Source organism: Equus caballus, chromosome 2 (genome assembly GCF_041296265.1).
Source record: "Equus caballus isolate H_3958 breed thoroughbred chromosome 2, TB-T2T, whole genome shotgun sequence".
Lineage (NCBI taxonomy): Eukaryota > Metazoa > Chordata > Mammalia > Perissodactyla > Equidae > Equus > Equus caballus.
Genome location: NC_091685.1, coordinates 53,801,407 through 53,808,317, shown reverse-complemented (window position 1 = coordinate 53,808,317; position 6,911 = coordinate 53,801,407). Strand labels below are relative to the sequence as shown.

The 6,911-nt window shown below is 43.5% G+C and overlaps 1 long non-coding RNA gene across 17 annotated transcripts in view; it reads left to right on the top strand.

Moving 5' to 3' along the window:
- Positions 1-642: 642 nt before the first annotated feature.
- LOC138923253 (uncharacterized) overlaps positions 643-6,911 on the top strand; it is an 80,198-nt gene continuing 73,929 nt past the window's right edge. For 9 of the 17 annotated variants that reach the window (XR_011436607.1, XR_011436618.1, XR_011436611.1 and 6 more), the window contains exons 1-4: positions 643-791; positions 1,878-2,049; positions 2,197-2,401; positions 2,955-3,010. This is a non-coding gene — a long non-coding RNA (uncharacterized lncRNA). Of the gene's footprint in view, positions 918-1,877; positions 2,050-2,196; positions 2,402-2,954; positions 3,011-6,911 lie in introns of all 17 variants that reach the window. The other 8 variants (XR_011436621.1, XR_011436617.1, XR_011436616.1 and 5 more) reach the window with 5 other exon arrangements.

Below are 6,911 nucleotides of genomic sequence, written 5' to 3'. Positions count from 1 at the left end.
TATACTCCCTGTGGACTCAGGAGCAGCCCATGTTGCATTTCAAAGCAATGAAATATGTATTTCCTCTAATGGGATACTGACAAATGTTTTCTAAGACTCTTAGAGTGTTTCTCATGTGCAGCCATCTTTTGTGGTGACATGGAGCACCTGTGCAGACCCTCAGTAGAATCTGCACGCTGGGCCCCAGGCGCGCCAGGATGGGGCTCAGGGGTTGGTGGGTCCGGCGGCTGTAAAGGAACAGGGTGGAGGTCCCAGGTTGAAAAATTGTAAAATTATAATTTTACAGCTATATAATTTAACTACTTCAGTCATCATGTCTTTTTCTTTTTACAAAGTCAATTTTCCTACATAACTCCAAATTTTTTTCACACCATCTAAGTAATATTTTAATATTTTCCATATCCAATCCGTATTCAAATTTCCCCAATTACCTCCAAATGACTTATGAAAAAAAATGCTATTTTAATCGGGAGCCAATAGCGGATTACCCTCTGCATTTGACAGCAGAGTTCAGGCTTAACCCTTAACCTCTTCAGGCTCGGAGGACCCTGGGCAGGAGAGATTTAAGGACACCGTCCTCCCGCTTTCGCAGAAAGGCCAAGAGTGACTTGAAATGTAGACGCGGAGGCCTATGGGAAATGTAGTTTTAAATAGGTGAGGTTCACCGCCTGGACTCTGGGAAGGGGACGCCACGCTCCTTCTGCGCATGTGCAGCCGTAGCCTCCTCGTTCGTCTTCTCAGGACTCCAGAGAACCGTTGGGGAACTTTGGCGTGTGCTCGGAAAATGCAGGGTGCGCACCTAGGGCGAGGGACTAGCTGGGAAGGGTGTGCCTGTGCTTGGGGATGGGAGCAGAAAGTGTCTGAGACCTCGTCGCCCCCCGCGGCGGTGTATAAACCCGGGCGGGCCGTCAGAGCGGGTAAGGCCGATGGGGGAGACCCCGGCCCTCGGGCTCCCGGGGCGCAGGTGTTCGGGGCGGTCCGGGGTGCCCGAGGATCGTGTGACCAGCCCGCCTGCAGCCCGACCGGAGAGAAGCCCGTGTTGGCGGCGGTGGGTGCGGGAGGGAGGAGTGCGTTTATCAGGCGGACGGTGACCGTTGGTCTGCGGTGGAGCCCGAGCTCTGGAGCACTACAGGCCCGGTCAGTGCCAGCTCTGTCACCTGTAAGCAGGGGCGACAGAAGGAACCTGGGCGAGAGTCAGGGTTCTCATCTATAAATATTAATAATGATTGTTTCACGGCGGCGTTTGGAAACATAGATCACTATTTTAGACAAGTGCCAGGTAGGAAGCCTTAAGTAATTGACAACTGCTGTTATAGTTAGAGGATGCTTTGTTTTTTTACTGGATAGTTTAATGTACCCTGACAACCACTTCACCAGAAACCGAGGCTCGGGTCGGTGGCCCGATGTGCTCGAGTGAGGAGCTCCCAGCCAGGGAATTTGGATTCGAGGGCAGGTGTGCTTCGCTTCAGTCTCAGGCTTTGTCTGATTGTCACACCTGCCCAAGACTGGCATTACAGCCTTCACCGCATTTAGGAACATGGCCTGTCCCTGTGTCCCCAGGGATGTAAAGGAAAGGATGTGGATGGAATCCCACCGTATGTCACATGTATCCTGGGATCTCTAGTGTCTCTTCAGGTCCCTTGGGTCAGACAGAGGTGCCTGGCCCCCTCTGCATTGTCAGGCTTTCTGTCCTTGAAGTCTAACGTTATAATGAATTCCAAGAGTCAGGCTTTTTGCCCCTAAAGTGAATTTATTTCTCAGATCCATGTCCCAGTTGCCTTGAAACAAACCAGCCCTTGTGAGGCAGGAAGCAGGGGGCCTCTGTGAGGGAGTCTTACCTGGAAAGAGCGCCCCTCTGACCTTAGACCTCTCTCCAGAGCTTCAGAGCAGAGACAAGAGCCCAGAAAGGAGCAGATGCTAGATTTGCAAGATCAGAAGCAGGTCTTGATCCTCCTGCCCAGAATGAACCAGACTTGATGATGATGCCACCTTCAGGAGCCACCACACTGTGTGACAGTGGGGCATTTGGGCCGTCCCTGGGAAGTACAGGTGAGCTGGGGTGGCCCACGGGCAGGCTGCTCAGGAAAGGCTGCTTTGTTGGAGAGCCGTGAGGGCAAGGTCTGGGGGTAAGGGACAACCAGGCAGAGGGAGGAAGTTCTGTCTCCAGTCCCCTTAAATGGCCCCCGCTATTTACAGATGCGCTGCTGTCACACATGTCCACCACCACATGTGACATTAGTGACGTTATCCTGATGTCACAGGATCCAAGAACGATGATCTGTGAAGAGTTTTCCGAGGTCACCTACTTCTAACTCTTTTGAAAGATTTAAAGACATTGGGCCTGAAAATTTCAGTGACTTGTCCAGGGAAACACAGTTTGTGACAGTTCACTCTCTCACAGGTAAGTTACCAAAAGCATCTATCAAAAGGGCCTTTTGAGAAATACTTCCCAGCTGAAATGAACAATTAAAAATTCCTGCCTTAAATCCTCCCATCTCTTTTACTAGGCTTTCCGTGGATTGTGTATACCAGGGGTTAAATAATATTACTGAGAAAAATAGATAAATGATGCATACTGAGTATTTTTCTGCTAAGTTAACTTTAATGAAGGAATAGTGTCTTGTCGTTTGGCGTACTTTAATTCAACTAATCGGTTGCTTTTATTTCTTTCTGTTATTCAGAAGGACGCATGCGTTATTGTTAAATCAATCGAGTAAAGTTTATGTTCACTCAGTAAAAAACTGCAGATTTCAGCTCCATGGTCATTTCAGAATCACACAAAGACAGGTGTTGCTGCCTGTCCATGATCCTTCTTGTGCCTTTTCAAGGCCCAGAGGGCCCTGTGCCTATGGGGAGGATGATCCCCAACTGGGGTGCTGAGATTTGAGGAGGTGAATCTAAGAGCTGTAAGACAGCTAAATCTCAGGACCCCTGTCTTCTTTCTGTCCCCTCAGCTGAACCACAGTCCTCTGTACTCGCCCAGGAGCCACAGAGAGTGAACATCCCTCAGGTGAGCTCTTTATTCATTCCCCATTTTATATTGTAGTGGATTTATAAGGTTTAGCAGGATCCATGCATTAAAGGAAAAGGAGAAGTAGAAATAGTAGAAATCAAGTCAGTCTTGAGGAAAAATATACCATGTTTTACTATTAATTGTGATGTTGGCTGTTAGCTTTGAGTGGGTAACTTTGTCAGGGTAAGTAGTTTCCCACTAAGCTACCTGTTTCAATCTCTTTACTTGTGATTGGGCTATTCAGATTCTCTGTTTCTTCTTGATTCAGTTTTGGGAAGTTGTATGAGTCTTAGAATTTATCTGTTTCTTCTAGATTGTCCAGTTTGTTGCTATATAGTTTTTCATTGTATTCTCTTATAATCCTTTATATTTCTGTGGTATGTGTTGTAATTTCTTCTCTTTCATTTCTAATTTTATTTATTTGAGCCTTCTCTCTTTTTTTCTTAGAGAGTCGGGCTAAGGGTTTGTCAATTTTGCATATGTTCTCAAAGAACCAGTTCTTTGTTTCACTGATCTTTTCTACTATTCTTTTTTCTTTTTTGGTTTCAATTTAATTTATTTCTGCTCTGATTTTTATTATTTCCCTCCTTCGGCTGACTTTGGGCTTTGTTGGTTCTTCATTTTCTAACTGTATTTTAAGATTGCTTATGTGAGATCTTTCTTGTTTTTTAAGCTGGGCCTGTATTGCTATGAATTTCCCTCATAGGACCACTTTTTCTACATCCCATATGAGTTGGTGTGGTGTATTTTCATTTTCATTTGTCTCCAGATATTTTTTGATTTCTCTTTTAATTTCTTCAGTGATCCATTGGTTGTTCAGTAGCATGTTGTATAGTTTCCACATATTTGTCACTTTCCCAGCTTTTTTCCTGTAGCTGATTTCTAGTCTCATAGCATTTTGGTCAGAAAAGATGCTTGATGTGATTTCAATCTTCTTAAATTTATTGAGGCCTGTCTTGTTTCAAAACATATGGTCTGTCCTTTGAATGCTCCATGTGCACTTGAGAAGAATGTGTATTCTGCTATTTTTGGATAGAATGTTCCATATATATATCTATTAAGTCCATCTCGTCTAGTTTTTCGTTTAATTCCACTATTTCCTTGTTAACTTTCTGTCTGGATGATCTATCCATCGATGTAAGTAGAGTGTTGGGGCCCCCTACTATTATTATGTTGTTGTTAATATCTCTTTTTAGGTCTGTTAATAGTTGCTTTATGTATTTTGGTACTCCTTTGTTGGGTACACGTATATTTATAAGTGTTATGTCTTCTTGTTGGAGTGTCCCTTTTATCATTATATACTGCCCCTCTTTGTCTCTCATTGCCTTTTTTATCTTGAGGTCTGCTGTGTCTGATATAAGTATTGCAATAACTGCTTTCTTTTGTTTGCCATTAGCTTAGAGTATCATCTTCTGTCCCTTCACTCTGAGCCTGTGTTTGTCTTTAGAGCTAAGAGTGTTTCCTGGAGGCAGCATATTGATGAGTCTTGTTTTTCAATCCATCCCACCACTCTGTCTTTTGATTGGAGAATTCAATCCATTTACATTTAGAGTGATTATTTTTATATAAGGGCTTAATGCTGCCATTTTATCACTTGTTTTCCAGTTCTGTATTTTCCTTGTTTCTCATCTTGTGTATTTTGGACTGCCAGTTCAGTTTGGTAGTTCACTATGATGGTTTTCTCAGTTTTCTCTTTTTTGTGTGTGAGGAAGACTGGCCCTGAGCTAACATCTGTAAGCAATCTTGCTCTCTTTTAGCTTGAGGAAGATTGTTGCTGAGCTAACATCTGTGGCAATCTTCCTCTGTTTTTTGTATGTGGGATGCCAGCACAGCAGGGCTTGATGAGAGATGCATAGGTCTGTGCCTGGGACCTGAAGCTGCAAACCCTGGGTGGCTGAAGCAGAGCATGCGAACTTAACCATTATGGCACTGGGACAGCCCCTCAGTTTTCTTTTTTTTGTATCATTTGTGTCTCTGTTCTGATTATTTGTTTAGTGGTTACCATCAGGTTTGTATAAAAAATCTCGTAGATGAGATATACCATTTTCTGATAGCCTCTTATTTCCTTGGTCTAAGCCAGTTCCATCCCTTTCCTCTTCCTCTGATTTGTTGGTCATAACATATTCTGTTTTGTGTTGTGATTTTGTGGTTAAAATCACAAGATTATAGTTATTTTTGATGTTTTCCTTCCCTTTATCTTTAATGTCATAATTAAGTTTTTGCTAACCTGTTCTGGTAGAGAGCTGCAATTTTCTGACTTTGGCTGCCTATTTATCTCCTTGCTCAAGGCTTTGTGAACTCTTTTTGTTCTTTTTCAGGTATGAAGGTCTTCTTGAGCATTTCCTGTTTGGGGTGTCTTGTGGCGATGAACTACCTCAGCTTTTGTTTATGTGGGAAAGTTTTTATTTCTCCACCATATCTGTAGGATATTTTTCCCTGGATAGAGTATTCTTGGCTGAAGGTTTTTGTCTTTCAGAATTTTGAATATCTCATTCTACCTTCTCATATCCTGTAAAGATTCTGCTGAGAAATCTCCTGAAAGTTTGATATGGTCTTTGTAAGTTATTTTCTTCTGCCTTGCTGCCTTTAAAAATATTTCTTCTTTGTCACTGACTTTTGCCAGTTTTACTACTCTATGCCTTGGAGTAGGTCTTTTTACATTGATGTAATCAGAAGTTCTGTTAGCGTCTTTTACTTGTAATTCCAGCTCCTTTCCCAGGTTTGAACAGACTTTCTGTTCCTTTCTCCCTCCCTTCTCCCTCTATAATACCCATAGTTTTTATGTTGCATTTCCTAATTGAATCAGATATTTCTCAGAGAATTTCTTCGTTTCTTTTTAGTCTTAATTCTCTCTCCTCCTCCATCTGAAGCCTTTCTATATTTCGGTCCTCCAGATTGCTAATTCCGTCTTCCATAATGTCAGCTCTGTAATTCAGGGTATCCAGATTTTTCTTTATCTCATTGTGTTTTTCATCTCCAATATTTCTGATTGGTTTCTCTTTATAGGGTCAATCTCTTTTGTGAAGTATTCCCTCTGTTTATTAATTTTATTCCTGATTTAATTGAACTATCTGAATTTTCTTGTAACTCGTTGAGTTTTTTAATGTTAGCTATTTTGAATTCTCTGTCGTTTACATTGTAAATTTGTGTGCCTTCAGGATTGATTTCTAGGTGCTTTTCATTTTCCTTCTGGTCTGGACTATTAATATATTTCTTCATACTATTTGATGGGGTTGGTTTGTGCCTTCACATAGATAGTATCTGGTTTCAGATTCCACCTGCCACCACTGGAGGAGGTTCAGGAGCTGTGTATTCTGAGCCTGCTGTGATCCCTGGTGTCTGTGCTTGTCCTTTGGAATCTATGCTGAGAGGACCCATCTGCGATTGCCTGCTTGTAGCTGCTGCTTTGCTAATGTATGCACAGGCACTCTAGACGGGGTCCCTTGCTCTGGCTGACTGGCTGAGCTTGTGAGCCCAGCGGGGGGGGGCACTTCTTTTGCATGTGCCATCCCGTGAGTGTTCTCACTTTGCCCTCGCTGTCTGTCCTCCTGGAATGCTGGCTTCATGAAGACAACCCCACAATAGCTTAGCCTCCTCTGTGGAGCTTTCCTATGGGATGTGAGGGAACTTGGAGAGCGAAGGCATTCCCACAGAGTCTCCCCCCAGGCCCGTCTTTTCTCAGAGCTGTGCATGGTCCTGTGCCCTAGGTCATTGCTGGGGCGGGAGAGGAGATCCCCTTACTTCCTCCTTCTTCCTCCTGGGGGGTCCAGCACCTCCACCTTCAGACATATGGCTGCATGGGTCTCTCAGATGTCTTTTGTGTTGTGTGCCTGTCCTGTGTTGGTTTATGAATGTCCTTTTCATTGTTTCTTAGGGAGGAGAGTCTAAGGGAAGAGCT